Below are 16,911 nucleotides of genomic sequence, written 5' to 3'. Positions count from 1 at the left end.
GATTGGGAAAAGATATTTGCCAATGATATATCTGATAAGGGGTTAATATCACAAATTTATAAAAAACTCAACTCAACTCCAAAAAAACAAACAACCCAATTAAAAAATGGGCAGAGGACATGAAGAGACATTTTTCTAAAAAGGACACACAGATGGCAAACAGACATATGAAGAAATGTTCAACCTCACTAACCATTAGAGAAATGCAAATAAAAACCACAATGAGATACCACCTCACCCCAGTCAGGATGGCTATCATCAATAAATCAACAAACAACAAGTGCTGGCGTGGATGCGGAGAAAAGGGAACGCTGGTGCACTGTTGGTGGGAATGCAGATTGGTGCAGCCACTATGGAAAACAGTTTGGAGATATCTCAAAAATCTGAAAATGGAACTACCTTATGATCCAGCAATCCCACTCCTAGGTATCTATCCGGAGAAATCCAAAACTCCAATTCAAAAATCTTTATGCACTCCTATGTTTATTGCAGCACTATATACAATAGCCAAGACCTGGAAACAACCGAAATGCCCATCAGTAGATGACTGGATTAAGAAACTGTGGTACATTTATACAATGGAGTATTACGCAGCCATAAAGAAGAAAGAAATCTTACCATTTGCAACAACATGGATGGACCTAGAGAACATTATGTTAAGTGAAATAAGTCAGAAAGAGAAAGACAAATACCATATGATCTCACTTATATGCGGAATCTAAAGAAAAGAATAAGTGAATGAACTAATCAGAAACAGTTTTGGAAACATGGAGGAAAAACAGAGGGTTGCTAGAGGGGCGGGGGGGTGGGAATAAGGGGAAGGTGAGAGGTTTTGGGAACGTACAGAGGGATAGTGGATGGGGGGAGGGGGGTTCACACAGTGTGAGGGATATAAATGATAAACGTCTAAGTTTTGCTTTGTCTTGTGCACCTGAAACTAATTAAAAAAATAAATAAATAAATAAAAATTTAAAAAAAAAAGAAAAAAAACATTAAAAAAAAAAATTACACTGATGGTAACCACTTTGAGCACCTCTTGTAATTGCAGAAGTCAAACGTGACTTGTATTCATCTTTTGTTATCAGCATATATTAAGTATTACAATTTTAATACAGTTTTCTCCTTTCTTAAAAAAAAAAAACAAAGAAGGAAAAATACTTTTCAGACAAAAACTAAGGAAATTTATTATTAGCATACCTACTCTATAAAATAGGTTAGAAGTTCTTCAGGCAGAACTAATAATACTGAAAATTCGATCTACAAAATGAAACAAAACTAAAAGAAATGGAATAAATGAAGATAAAATTAATCTTTTCTTATTTTTAATTACTCTAAAGCAAAAACGTAGTAGCAATGCTTTCTATGTTTATAACATATGAAAAATTTTAAAGTATGACAACAGCTTTTAAAGTATGACAACTTCCCTTTATAGGATGGGAAGAAGGAGTTGAGAAATTCAGTTGAAAGGTCCTTACACTACTCATGAAAGAGTATAATATCATTTGAAGAGATTACTAGTTAAACTTCAATATTATAAGACCTAGGTTAACCACTAAAACAAATTTTAAAAGAGGTATAAATAGTAAGTCAATAGAGGAAATAAAATAGAATCATAAAAAATGTCCTAAGCAGAAAAGGGGGATAGCAAAGAACAGATGGAAGAAATTGAAAATAACTAGAAAAATGATAGATTCTAATCCAACCATATCAATAATCACATTAATTAGGAATGATTTAAATAGTTTAAGAAACAATAACTTTCAGATTGGATAAAAAAGCAAGACCCAAATATATTTCATCCAAAACAAATCTACTCTAAATTTAAGGAAGTATATACCGTGTTTCCCCAAAAATAAGACCGGGTCTTATATTAAGTTGTGCTCCAAAAAACACATTAGAGCTTATGTTCAGGGGATGTCATCCTGGAAAATCATGCTAGGGCTTATTTTCCAGTTAGGTGTTATTTTCAGTGAAACACAGTAGATAAAAAGGAAAAGGATGGGGCCGGCCCGGTGGCTCAGGCGGTTAGAGCTCCATGCTCCTAACTCTGAAGGCTGCCAATTCAATTCCCACATGGGCCAGTGGGCTCTCAACCACAAGGTTCCCAGTTCAATTCCTTGAGTCCCACAAGGGACGGTGGGCTCCACCCCCTGCAACTAAGATTGAACACGACACCTTGAGCTAAGCTGCCGCTGAGCTCCTGGATGGCTCAGTTGGTTGGAGTGCATCCTCTCAACCACAAGGTTGCCTGTTTGACTCCCACAAGGGATGGTGGGCTGTGCCCCCTGCAACTAGCAACAGCGGCTGGACCTGGAACTGAGCTGCGCCCTCCACAACTAAAACTGAAAGGACAACAACTTGAAGCTAAAACGGCACCCTCCACAACTAAGATTGAAAGGACAACAAATTGACTTGGAAAAAAAAAAGTCCTGGAAGTACACACTGTTCTCCAATAAAGTCCTGTTCCCCTTCCCCCAATAAAATCTTAAAAAAAAAAAAAAAAAGGAAAAGGATGGAGAAAGATACACCATGCACACATTATACAAGTGAAAGCTGGACTAATTATATTCATATACTACTAAGCAAGCTTCAAAAAACATAATATTGGGGACAAAAAAGGACACTATATAATAGAAAGGTTAATCCTCCAAGAATGCATAACAATTTATGTACGAACTAAACAACAAAGCTTTAAATATACGAGCCCCAAACCGAGGGAACTTAAAGAGGAAATTAACAAATCCACAATACTCTCCTCAGCAGTTGATAGAGCAAGACACAAAACCATTAAAAATTATATTATAGAACCAAACAACACTATCAACCAACTAAACCTAAATAATATATAGAACTCTCCTCCCAACAACAGCAAAATGTACTTTCTTTTCAAGTGCACATGGAACACACATCAAGATAGATCATATTCTGAGCCACAAACAAACTTCAACAAATTTAGAAGAATGCATATCATACAAAGCCTTATTATCACGAAATGAGAGTGGAAATTTAAGCTCCCCATTGAGTCTTTGCTAACGGGGATAGCAGGGTACCTGTGTTTTTCCATATTTGGCTGCAGTAAGGTAGTTATTGTTGAAAAATTTTCTGTCTTGCTAAATTCCCTTCTCCCAGTTCTTTAGAGAGGGCAGGCTTTTCTTTGGGCTTTTAATCTGTGCCCATTGATCTTTACTGGATGGAGGTCACTCCGGCAACCAATCGGGGATATATGGGAAGCAAGAAGAATTCTCAGGGAACTCATTGCTGTGTCATTCCTTGGGTCCCAAGGTCTCTATAATCAGTCGGCCTTTTTCTCTCCACCTTACAGTCTTTTTTCTTATTTTTAAGATAATTATAGTACATTATAATATAAAACATACTATTTATATTATAAAACGAGAGGATAAAGAGACATAAGTGAAGGTTTCTACACTTCAAACTGAACTACAAAAATGTTTACAGTAGTAGACTGATTATGTATACATAACTGCAATCACTAAAAAATCTATATAGAAATCACTCTGTATGTCAACTGTAACTGAAAAATAAAAAAAATAGTTTAAAAAGAGATGTACTCAAAAATACTATACCTGAATCAAAATTAAAAATTACAAAATATGTTGAAGTAGCTCACTAAAGGCAGGAAAAAGAAAACAGAGAAATTAAAAACAGGGAAAAACACAAAGCAATTGAATGGCAGGCTGAAGCACTATATCAAAAATTACATTAAATGTAAATAGTTTAAATATACAATTAAAAGACAAGGATTAACAGAATAGATAAAAACAAAAATGACCCTACTCTGTGCTATCTAAAAAAAATCACTTTAATCATACCCAATTGAACATAAAATGATGGAAAAAGATATACCAAGCATTAAGTAATATAAGCATACCTATATTAATATCAGATAAAGCAGACTTCAGAGCAAAGAAAATTTCCAGGGACAAAGAGGGATATTACATAATTATAAAAGGGTTAATTCACAGTAATCCTAAGAATGTATGCACCAAAAAACAGAGCTGTAAAATAAGTGAAACAAGAACTGGTGGGACTAAAATGAGAAATAAAAGAAATTCAGTTATAGTGGAGACTTCAAAACTCCTCTTGACGATTGACAGGTCTACTAACAGACAATCAGCCAGGACATAGAACTTAGCACCATCAACTATCAGGTTCTAAATGACATTTACAAAACACTCCACACACCAACAGCAGAATATATATTTTTTCAAGAAAACAAGGATATAGACATGCACTGAAGCATCTGCTACATACAATACACTCTTTGACATTTTTCCAACAGAAAAAGTAAAAAATGATAATAACCAGGAAAATAATACAATGATATATAAAGATAAATCTAAATACAAAGATCATGTCAGGCCCACTCCTCTACAATTCCAGACCACATTGTTATTGTGGGTATGAATGATCAGTAATCCATGGAAAAGAATGAATGGTCTTAGCAGCCTCTACAGCAGCAAAGAGAGAACAAGGGAGTCACTGTAATATACTAAACAAAAGTACAGACTTTAGCATCCAACATACCTGGGATGAAGTCCCACTTCTGACATTTACTGGTTACCTCTGATATTTACAAATTCTCAGATTCTCTAAGCCTCCTTTCTCTCATCTGTATAATAGGTTAAGAATCCCAGCTATAGGACCAATCCAAGATGGCAGAGTAAATAAATGCTGTGCTTATCTCATCCCGGGAACATGTCAAAATTATAACTAAATTATAGAGCAATCAACCTGGAGAACCATCTGAAGTCTGGCTGGACAGTAGTTTTATAACAAAGGATATAAAGAAGCCTGTTGAGACTGGTAAGAGGGACAGAGACACAAAACAGGCTGGCCCCAAACCTCCGCGTGGTAGATGAAACGTGGGAGAGATATCCCAACCACAGAGGTTCCCCACAGAGGAGCAAGGGACGACAGCCTCACACTAGTTTCCCCAGCCAGGAAGAGGAACCCCCCACAACATCTGGCTGTGAAAAACAATGCAGATTCTGACCACCTGGACAGGACAGAAGGCTACAGGAAACCCAGGTGTCTGCTTCAAGAGCCCACACAGACTCACTTGCTCGCAGGTACTCACTTAGGGCTCCATTGGAGGAACAGTGACTTGGGGGGCATCAGAGGCATACAGGGAGCTGAGGTGTGTGGCTGTGGGAGGAGGACTGGAGAACGGTTGGTATTGTCCCTGTGTGAGGTCCCCTCTGGTGCAGCCAGCAGGCAGGCACCATCTTTCCAGTGTTGAGCCCATCCCCACAGGCCAAATCTAAATCAGATTGGCCTGGTGAGCTCCATTGCTCCATACTGCTGACTCACTGAGACCCGGCCCCACTGAACTCCATACTGCAGGAGTCTTTATGGGCAGCTAAACCTTACCAGAGCCAGCAACCAGCAGCAGGTGGCAGCAGGCCTCGACATGTCCTCGCTTTTTGCAGAACTACCCCAGATTTGGTAGTGGTGGCAACCATTCTCTGTTCACAGTATGGCCTCTCCAACATGCCTCCAGGTCCATCTTAGGCAGTGACCAACCATGGACAAACCAGGCAGTCCCAGCTGGTCACAGGCAATGACTGACCTGGACCTGCACCAGAGCCCCTCTCAAGAAGCCCCAGAACCACGCTTGGTGGTTGGCTTCAGACCACAGCAGAGCATCACCCAATTAGCCCCACAAGTGACATACCCAAAGGGTGATCTCAATAGGCATCAGAGCCCACTGGGGCGAATCCTGCTCCATGTGATAAGCCCTCCTCCCCTACACGCTACCCTCACACACACAACAACCCATAAGCTGTGGACATGGCCAAACCTCACAGCCAGTCAGCCTGAGAGTAAATTCCACCCACTTACATGCCAATAGCAATCAAAGCTCAACTAAAACAGGAGGGCACACACTATCCACAGATGGGACATTCCTGGAGCACCCAGCACATGTGACTGGGAGACTGTGTCACTGGGCCCCACAGGGCACCTACTACATAAGGCTACCTGGCCAAGACTGGGAGACGTAGCAGATCTACCTAAAACATAGAAACAAACACAGAGAGGCAGCTAAAATAAAGAAACAAAGAAATGTGTCTCAAATGGAAAGATATGAGAAAACTCCAGAAAAAGAACTAAATGAAATGGGGGCAAGCAACCTACCAGATACAGAGTTCAAAACAATGGTTATAAGGCTGCTCAAGGAACTTAATGAGAACTCCAACAAAGAGATAGCAAGCATAATAAAAAGACATAAAAACCATAAAAAAGAGCCACAGAAGAGAAGAATACAATAACTGAAATGAAGAATGCACTAGAAGGAATCACCAGCAGACTAGATGAAGCAGAGGAGCGAATCAACGATTTGGAAGACAAAGTAGCATAAAACACCCAATCATAACAGCAAAAGGAAAAAATAATCCAAAACAATGAGGACAGTTTAAGAGACCATTGGGACACCACCAAGCATAACAACATTTGCATCATCATAGGAATACCAGGAGAAGAGAGAAAGCAAGGGATTGAGAATGTGTTTGAAGAAATAATGACTGAAAATGTCCCTAATCTGGTGAAGGAAATGGATATACAAGCCCAGGAAGTGCAAAGTCTCAAACAAGATGAACCCAAACAGGCCCTCGCCAAGACACACTGTAATTAAAATGGCAAAGGTTAAAAACAAAGAGAGAACCCTAAAAGCAGCAAGAGAAAGGCAACCAGTAACTTATAAGGGACCTCTCATAAGATTAGTAGCTGATTTCTCAGCAGAAACTGCAAGCCAGAAGGGACTGGCAGGAAATATTCAAAGTGATGAAAAGCAAGGACCTACAACCAAGACTACTCTACCCAGCAAAGCTAACATTTAAAATCGAAGGACAGATAAAGAGCTTCCCAGACAAGAAAAAGCTAAAGGACTTTGTCATCACCAAATCAGTATTCCAGGAATGTTAAAGGGATTTCTTTAAAATTGAAAAAAAAAAAGCTCAAAAATATGAATAAAATGGCAATAGCTATATATCTATCAACAATTACTTTCAATGTAAATGAACCAAATGCTTCAATCAAAAACAGGGTGGCTGAATGGATAAGAAAACAAAACCCTTATATATGCTACCTACAATAAACTCACTTCAGATTGAAAGACACACAAAGACTGAAAGTAAAGAGATGGAAAAAGTTATTTCATGGAAATGGAAATGGAAACGAAAAACAAGCTGGGGTAGCAATACTTATATGAGACAAAACTTTAAAACAAAGGCTATAACAAGAGACAAAGAAGGACCCAGTAATTCCACTTCTGTGTATTTATCTGAAGAAACCCAAAATGCTATTTCGAGGAGACATGTGCATCCATAGTTCATTGCAGCATTGTTTACAATAACCAAGATATGGAGGCAGCCTGGGTCTTCATCAATAGATGAATGGATAAAGAGGAGGTTATATATATTTATATTATTTTATTTTTTATATTATTTTATTTTTATTTTATATATATATATATATTTTTATATATTTATATATTTTATTTTTATTTTATATATATTTATATATTTTATTTTTTATTTTTTATATATTTATGTTTTTATATATTTATGTTATATATATATATACACACACACATATAAAATGAAATATTGCTGGTCATCGAAGGGCATAGGTTCTTGCCGTCTGCCACCGCATGGATGGACCTGGAGGATTGTGCTGAGTGGAGTACACGTATGTCAGACAAAGAAAGACAGATGCAATATGATTTCATTTATATGTGGAATCTGAAAAAGAAAATAAACAAACAAAACAGAAACAAAGTCATAGATACACAGAACATTTTGATGGTTGCCAGATAGGAGGGTTGTGGGGGTCAGTGAAAAATGGAAAGGGATTAAGAAATACACATTGGTTGTTACACAGTAGTTATGGAAATGTAGGGTATAGCATAAGGAATATAGTCAATAATATTGTAATAACTATATATGGTGTCAGATGGGTACTAGATTTATTGGGGTGATAGATGGGAGAGGGGAAGGGGTCAGGGTGAAAAAGGTGAAGAGTTTAAGAAGTACAAATTGGTAGTTAAGAATAGTCATGGGGGTGTAAAGTAAAGCATAGGGAATATAGTGAATAATATGGTAATAGCTATGTAGAGTGCCAGGTGGGTACTAGACTAGTCAGGGGGATCACTTCTTAAATTACACAAATGTCTCATCACTATGATGTACACCTGAAATTGATACAAAATAATATTGAATGTTAACTGTAATCAAAAAATTAAAAAGGGGGGAACATAAATGAAATAAGAGGTTCAAATCTCCAGGTATAAAACAAATTAGTCATGGGGATGTGATGTACAGCATGGGGAATATAGTCAATAAATATTGTGATAGCATTGTACGATGTCAAATGGTTGCTGGACTCATGGTGATCACTTCTTTAGGTATATAAATGTGAATAACTATAGTGTACACCTGAAACTGATATAATGTTGTATGTTAGTTACACTTTTCAACAAAAATCTTTTTAACAAAAGAATACCAGCTACATTTATAGGCATTCCTTGTATCTTTCTCAGAGACTTCACATTGTCTCCCAAGTGCTTCCCTCTAGATTTGTTCTCTCTTCCCTCTGCAGACTAGAGAAAACAAAATGGGGAGGAACTTTTCCATACATCGTATAGCAAAGTTTGACAGTTCTTACTACATAAATTTCAGTATGAAAAATATGAATATGACAATAAAAAGATTGACAAAGAACATTAACAGGAAATTCACAAAAGAAGACAAAGGGCCGAAAATGGTATAAAACCCTCAATTTTATTCAAATAACTGAAATAAAAATACAAATAAAAAATTCACTCTAGTGACCAAAGAAATGAAAATTAAAACTATGATGTCAATTTTACTTATAAAATTAGCAAAAAATGAAATGAAAGTAGTACTGAGCATGCAGCCCAATTTATATTTGCTTATATTATTGATAGGGTAAGTTGATCCACACTTTCTACAAGGAATTTGGCAACCTCTATTACAAATCTTTAAAGTATTAATCCCCCTTCTTGATATTTGTATATCATTTTTACTTAATTTAAAGAGTTATTATACTGCAGAAAACATCAGAGATTCACACAAAGATTTATATAGAAGATATTTACCAAGTTCTACCTATAGTCTAGTGAAAAACTAGAAACCTACATATACAACAAGGGGAGTGACAATAAAATGAATTGTAATATGTGCATATGATATAATACCAGCCATTAAAATCATGTTTTCTAAAATTATTTAATGATATGAGTAAATGAATACAATATAAAGTTAAGAAAAAAGCAGTATAAAAGTCACACATAAGTATATGTTAAAAAATACATGTATATGATAAAAAGAAAAAAATCAATATGTGAAAAGTTACTTTGGGGAGGTGTGATTTTTTTTTCTTTCTTTCTTTATGTTTTCATGTCTCTTAGACTTTTCTTATTTTTTAAAAAACTAATCTGTTCATCTCTCAATATTTTCTACTGGACTGTGGGCTCCTTGTAGAGGAGCCATATTGTCTTCATAGTGGTTCCTTCCGTCAGAAACCAACACAATACTGATACAAAATAGGAACTCCCAAATGTTAAATCAAGAAAGCAATTGCTTTTGTAACCAAAAAAAATACAATGAGTTTTATTCATAAATTAGTTATAATTTATTCAAGGAAAAATTATTTTATGTAAATAGATTACAATCGATTAAACCTAATTGAGCATTTGTCAGTTATTTCTGGAATTTCATGTAAGTTGAAAATCATAAAAGAGGAAGAGTATTAACATTATAATAAATTAAGGGAAGTTATATTTTTTTAAATATTCTTATTTTATATATTAGCTCTCATTCCAAAAAGAATTTTAAGTGGGCTAAATAAGAATTTACAATAATAGTTTATATTTATTAAGGGCTTACTAAATGTCACATTTTCTTCTAAGTGCTCTAACTCTATTAAGTTATTTAATCTTCATAACAATCCTATTATTATTCCAATTTCACAAACAAAGAAACTGAGGCCCAGTGTTTAGTAAAATACATAAGATCACACACTAAGAAATGGACGAGTTACAATTAAACTCAGACCCAAAGAGAATTGACTCTGGGTGGTGAACACATGATGTATTACAGAATTGTACACCAGAAATCTATGTCACTTTATTAACAATTGTCAGTCCAATAAATTTTAATTAAAAAAAAAAATCAGACCCTCTGGCTCCAAAGCCCACACTCTCGGGGACTACAAAACTATCTTTACGTAAGTAGAATTTTGAGACAGTCAGAATCAGCTATGTTCTGATTATTTTCAGCACGATGTGACTTCTTCGTGTTCGATATTCAGCCATTAAGTACAACAAATTGAAGCATGATCCACACTGACCAAACACTGAGTTGGACAATGTTCCTATTTTTGGCCCAACCTTCTTTCAATCCTTAACCTCTCCCTTTGTCATAGCCTTCTCTTTCCAAACAAACACCTGTGTCCTCATGTTCTCTCTGTCCTCAACTCCATCAACGTTTACAAACATGAAAAAACCTTTCCAACTTGTTTGTTCTCAAGTATAAAATGACTGACACGACATTGTTACCCCTTCCAAAGAACTTCGGTTTTTAACAAGAAACAGATTCTTAAATCAACAGACCAAATCGCTAACAGTGAAGGTTTCAAAGATTGGCAAAGCTATGAAGGAGATAGTTTGGATATACAGAATTTCTCGTAAATTATATCTACAAAAGAAACTGTCTGGGCTTCATGAGCTTTGGGGTCTACCATTTTCTACCTGTGTGAACATAGGAAATGTAGTTAAATGGGCCTTTTTTTTAGTTTTTATAGGAGAACACAGTACCTACTTTCCAGGGATGTGACAAGATTTAGTGATAATGCATGTAAATTAGCACCTGCAATCTCTGGTATAAGGTTAATAATCCATAAATTATTTACTATTCATTTTGGTATTACTATAAGCATTAACATTAGTGACATTAACATTAACATTAATTAACATTAATGAAAAAGTACTGAAGTTAGCATCAGAGAACCTGGATTTGAGCTTTAGCTTTGCCACTTACTAACCTGGAAAGCCTGAAAACATCACTTAGTCGAAGCTGATCTGTTAGGAAAGGCAATCCCCATGGGCTCTGAACACCCTACGTTCTTACTGGCTGTGCCAAGAATGGAAGACCCTGATGGCTCTTTATGGGGGGGCCATTTCTCAGGGGTGTTTGTGCAAGAAGCAACCTTGAAAGATAAGGTAACCTCTCCACCCAGACCAAGAGCTGGTTTGCTTACTGCTTGCTATAAAAACAACAGATCCCTCTTCCATAGCACAACCCACTGCATGTGCAGCATCCATCTAGGCCCATCTGTGTCACCCCTCAGGGGCTGGAGGCCATGGGGTAATGGGCCCAACATCATGCTCAAGCTCTGTACTATGCTGCCGCCTTTGTCTCTGACCTAGGAGTTTTATGTCTTGTGCCAGCAGCATCCAGAGAACAGTAACATGCCAGCTTGATAGCTTACACACAGGGTAAAATCTCAGAGCCTTCAAAGGTCATGACAGACTCTGAATTTTCTCATTTACCATAGGAGAATAGTACCACCTGCTCTAGCTCCCTCACAGAAACACTGGAATAGCTAAATAAAACATGCAGATGGTCCATTTGTATATAAGATGTGAGACTAGTATAACACAAGTGACTGCAGGCCATAGGAGAACCTTGTGTCATAGCACTGGGAGACTCTCAAAATGTAGTAACACTTTATTGTTAATTATAAATCAGCAAGTGAATATTTTTAGGCTCTATCTTAAAAGCACTCCTTGTGGTCTTGGTATCAAGAGATCCCAAATACCAAGAATAATGGTCTATGAGTGATGCACTCTGATCCATGCATAGGTAACTCATAAACTGAAACAAACCAAACGTCTCCAAGACACCAACCTTCCTCTGCTGAGACCACATCATCCCTTTTTATTATCATTTGGATATAAGAGCGAACATAGTCATTTTTCACTTAATAAAATGAGCTTTACACTGTGGGGATTCTGCATTGCTTTCTGGAAGTGCTTCTCCTTTTCCTCTGGACTAAAGACCATGTTGATTCACACAGAAAGCCAGATTTACCCTGATCTTCCTACCTCACATGCATCAAGGATAAAGAAGAAAACATCTGCTCTGAGACTCAATGCCAACTGCAAAGACTATTGGAAAACCAGAGCCCTTGAGTGGTACAAACACTGGGAATAGCTGGAATCTACCAAGTGATTGCTGGATATGTAATGACCCACATGCTGAAATCTTCAAATGGCCAGATGGGTCCTGCCCAAATTCAGAGAACCATGGAGGGTCATTCAAAATCACTATAACTAGTACTCATGACATTTACCAAACCGTAAACCAAACCTGGCCCATGTGAAAAGTAATTAAGTGAAAAGTCATTAACACAGCTTTAATATTTCATAAGAAGCCTCTAATTCAAGGGCAGCCTTTTGTTTCAACAGTAAACCAAAATGGTCAGAAATCCATATGCATGTGAGCATGATGAATGTTTTATTAATAACCAATGGTCCAAATTGAGATCCAAACACATCTATCTGCAAATGTCTGCTAAAATAGTAGGAAGCCAAAAGGAAATAGTAATTTGCATGAATCAGTTTGCAAGTGAGCTTTTGGGTGTTTCTTGGTTTTGGTTTTGAGGGGTGAAACAAGGAGCTTTTGGGTGGCACTTTTTAAAAATCCAAGAAATGAACAAGAGAATATAGTGCACGCATCTCCCCTTTGCCACTGGACCCGTGAGCACAGGCAAAAGTTCTGGGAAATATCAGAGCAAAGAGACTGTAGCTTTAATTCCAAGAAACAGAATGAAACCTTGAAACATGCAGTCTCCTTGGCAATCAGAAATTGTATTTGATAGCTTCTGTTGCTGTTACACTAACATTTTAACCATGTGTCTGGTCTATTTGCTCTGGTTCAGTGATCCTAGACAGTAGACTATTTAATGTGAAAAACAAGTAAACTGCTCAGCATTACTAACTGAACACTACAATAATTTGTTCAAGGTTTGAGGGGCTTCTTTGCAGCCTGCATTTTCTCATAATAATAGCCAATCACTAGAGTGGTGAAAATGAAGGAAAAAATGAGAGGAAGGGAGAATGAGAGAAAGAAACAAAGACAGCAGTAGCTAAGAAATTAAATTCTTAAAGTACTGTTTTTCAGTTAGTCTTCATAAAGAGAGCCTTATTTTTCATTTCTTCTGTTTACCTTCAGTTTTTTACACATTGATAGTATCTTACATAGTCTTCTTTTACATAATTAATTTCCTCGTAACTATAACAGTGCATATGTTGCTTCTAGTGCAGATCAATACTCCTCTGAGAAACTGAGTCATTTTCTCGTCTCCTGGCCTCTGGCATTGACTCGGCCCCCTCTCCCACCCACGAGACATTCAGGTACTCAGTAGATAAACTGCTCAAAAGTGAGGAGGGCAAGTCATGCTGTTACGGGAGGCTGTTCTTCTTGCCGACGCAATGAAGCATCAAAGGTCAGCAAGCTGATTAATATGCAAGCAGGGTTTATTAGTGATAGGTTCTCAGGCAAGAGAATGGGCCTAGCTGAGATGGGGGCGGGGTGGGGGAGGAGAGGGAGAGAGGGAGAGAGAACGTGTGGGTGAGAGAGCTGGTGCAAAAAAAAAGGGCGAGAGAGCTCTTGTCTGGAGGACTTACAGTTTGCTGGGTGGGGTTAGGGAGTGACATTGATTTGGTGGGAAAAGGTGGTGCATGCTCTTCCACTGGGGGTAGAAGGGGGACCTCCTAAGATGGGTGACGCTCTGTTGACTCAGATCCTTATCTTGCTCAAGACCACCTCTTGTCATCTGTTGTTGTAGAAACAGATACATGGCTGGAGGCAGTTAATCAAAGCTAGTTACGAGCTTTTCCTGTGGGCACTATAGACCCCCTCCCATCGCTCCTCCTTCTCCTACATATTCTAACTTCTACCTAACAATGCCGTTCGGCCTCCCGGTGCCTCGGAGGATGAGGACGCTCCACTGTAACCTGCAGTCTGATCAGGCAGTTCAACCCTTCTAACACGGGAACCAGGAGCTCCTGGAGATGATTCCTCTGTTCCATAGAAGGTATAAGTCTGGAATAAAGAGATCCAAGTCTTTTAACAAGAAGGAAGGAGACCACTGGACGTCTGTTCTGTTCTCCATTGGCGCTTTCTATAAAATGCACGTGCACTGCACTTAGTTTCCATTGATAAGACTTGTGGTATAGCTGCCTTAGTGAGTGATCAGAAGTGTGTAGGCCTGGATTTGTTGCTCTAATTCTTTTTTGTCATTTAGATCTTTCATCTATCACATACCAATATAACCCCAAACTATACTGTAAACCACCATTCCTAGGCCACCAGAACCTGAATATTCAATGAGGACTATGAGATGTGGTAAGAAATTCTTAGGCTCAGCCTTCCTCAGCAGCACCACTTCCCAGCCGATGGCACTCATCCGTTGTAGTAAAGGAAGTTGTAGTTGTCCGTCACTGCTCATGAAACATGCTCCTCCTGACCCCGTCCCTAAGTCCTCATTGCCTTTGGCCCTCAGGGAGTGTACTGCTTGATGCCGGTCATGCAATGTCTTTTCCACCAGAGTTCAGTAAAAATGACCAATGTTCTCTATACCTTGTCTCTGCCATGATTCACTGTGTTCTGCATGATCTACTTTAAAACCATCCTCTAATAAATATTCTAAATATGATAGCTTTCATTTCATACTATAGCTCCCCTGAGTAGGGGGATCAGAAAGTATGGCCAGAGAAATCACAGAAGCGAGGTTCAAGTCTGGGCCTGCCACTTTCCAGGTGAGGGATACTGAACAATAACTTTTCTCCATCCCAAGGTGCTCACCTATATGGGGTAATTATCTACATCAAAGGTAGTTGTCAGTGTTATCTGTTAAATTGTCAAACTCCCTCCAACACTGTAAAAGTCCTCTTATCTGACACATTTGGGACCAGAAGTTCGTGGGTTAATCAAAAAAGACAGAAATATGGGGAAATCTTATGAATTAACAATATATATCATGATAAGCAAAACAGTGGTGTTCCAAAAATGTCCACCTCCTAATTCCCAGAACTTGTGAATATGTTATGTTACATGACAAAAGGAATTAAGATTGAAGATGTAATTAAGGTTGTTCATCCAATGATCTTAACACAGGAAGATTATCCTTGATTATCCTGTTGTACTCAGTGTAAGCACGAGGTTCCTTAAAAATGGAAAAGGGAGGCAAAAGAAGAACAACCAGAGAGATGAAAACATAAGAAGAATTCAGCCTGATGTTGCTGTCTTTGAAGACGGAGGAATGAAGCCACAAGCCAACGGGTGCAGGAGTCCTCGAAAAGATGGAAAAAGCAAGGAAACGGTCTCTCCCCCAGAGTCTCCAGAAGAAAAGCACCCTACTGACATTTTGATTTTGGCCCGGGGAGACCTATTTCAGACTTTTGACCTACAGACCTTTCAAGGTAATAAATGTGTGCTGTTTTAAATCACTGTGTTGTGTACTTCATCACAGCAGCAATAGGAAACTAGTACACGTATACTTCAGATTAAAATATGCAATTGCTCATTCACATGCCAATCTTTTGATATGGTACCAATACCTTATATTGGAATGCATATCACAGATTGGAATTACATAAAGTTCTTAATTAAGTCACACCCATATGTTTGGCTACAATATCCAGTTCAGTTTCATAAAGTGAAGCAGATATTTGCTAAAAGACTGCATCCAAATATAAAAGTAACTCTTACAACTCAATAAGAAGAAAACCAATACAGCAAAAATAGGCAAAATAGTTAAAAGAACATTTCACAAAAGAAGTTATAGGAATGGTCAATGAGCATATGAGAAGATGCTGAATATCATTAGTCAGAAAAATGCAAATTAAAATCACAATGCGATACCATGACATACCCATTACAGTAACTAAACTTTAAAATACTGACAGTGTTAGCAAGGATTAGACTTTTAATTATGCAGCATTTGAAATAATGTATTTTATCTTTTCTTAGAAGTTACAGCAATATTTCGACTGACTCTACAATTTATTCAAGAAGCAAACTGATGGATTTTCCAAGAGAGATTTTACATAATTTTTAAGATTGAAATTATTTTAAGATGTATATTCAAAGAAAAAAAATATCAGACTAGGCATGAGACTTCTTTCCCAAAACAGTACTTCAGAAGACAAAGCAGCAAGACGAACAGAGTATCAAGGAAAGAATTGCGTGACCCACAATTACTGTTCATGTGAAAGGGAAAAAAATAAATCAATCATTAAAGAAATACTGGTGAGCCATGTAACAAAGAAGAGGAGAAAAAGGAGGAGGTGGTAGAGGGCAAGAAGGAAAAAAGAGATGGGAGGAGGAGGAAAGGGAAAGACAGGGATGAAGGAAGGAGAAAGGGACAGAGGATCCAGGGGAGCTGTGACAGTCATTCATGAGCTGAAATAGGAGGATGTTTGATATGCTTGTGGTTTGTGTTAGTCTGTGCTGACGTAGATAAATTACCAAGTTCTCTCATTTTATTTTTCTCTCACTTCTCCATAGTCACAGAATGCCCTCGTCTGATGTTCATGTTCTGTGAGATGATTTCTGTCCAACAGGAGAACATTTTGTCAGTAGCTGCTTTTCTCCTTTTCAATAGTTTCCTCCAGATGGTGGAGATAAGGTGAGAGCTAATCCTAATGCCGTTGCTTGTACCTCATGTTCTTGATGCTTCATGTGCCTGTAAGAGGCACAAATCTGGCAAGATTTCAGTAATAACTACTTTTAAAGAAAAATGTCTTTGTAACTAAACGAATGAAACAGTTCGTTTTCTTTGTGCAGAAAATGATGAGCTCTCTCC

General features: G+C 37.7%; 1 long non-coding RNA gene across 2 annotated transcripts in view; it reads right to left on the bottom strand.

Annotated features, from left to right (window-relative positions):
* The window catches only part of LOC141571106 (uncharacterized), a 240,509-nt gene that overhangs the window by 169,974 nt on the left and 53,624 nt on the right, over window positions 1–16,911 (bottom strand). Inside the window, exon 4 of one of the 2 annotated variants that reach the window (XR_012495676.1) lies at window positions 9,742–14,147. The exons of the other annotated variant lie outside the window; for it this stretch is intronic. This is a non-coding gene — a long non-coding RNA (uncharacterized LOC141571106). Of the gene's footprint in view, window positions 1–9,741; window positions 14,148–16,911 lie in introns of those variants that run through there. 2 annotated transcript variants of the gene reach the window in all.

This window comes from Rhinolophus sinicus, linkage group LG04 (genome assembly GCF_036562045.2).
Source record: "Rhinolophus sinicus isolate RSC01 linkage group LG04, ASM3656204v1, whole genome shotgun sequence".
Taxonomy (NCBI): domain Eukaryota; kingdom Metazoa; phylum Chordata; class Mammalia; order Chiroptera; family Rhinolophidae; genus Rhinolophus; species Rhinolophus sinicus.
This window is presented reverse-complemented; position numbering and strand designations above follow the sequence as displayed.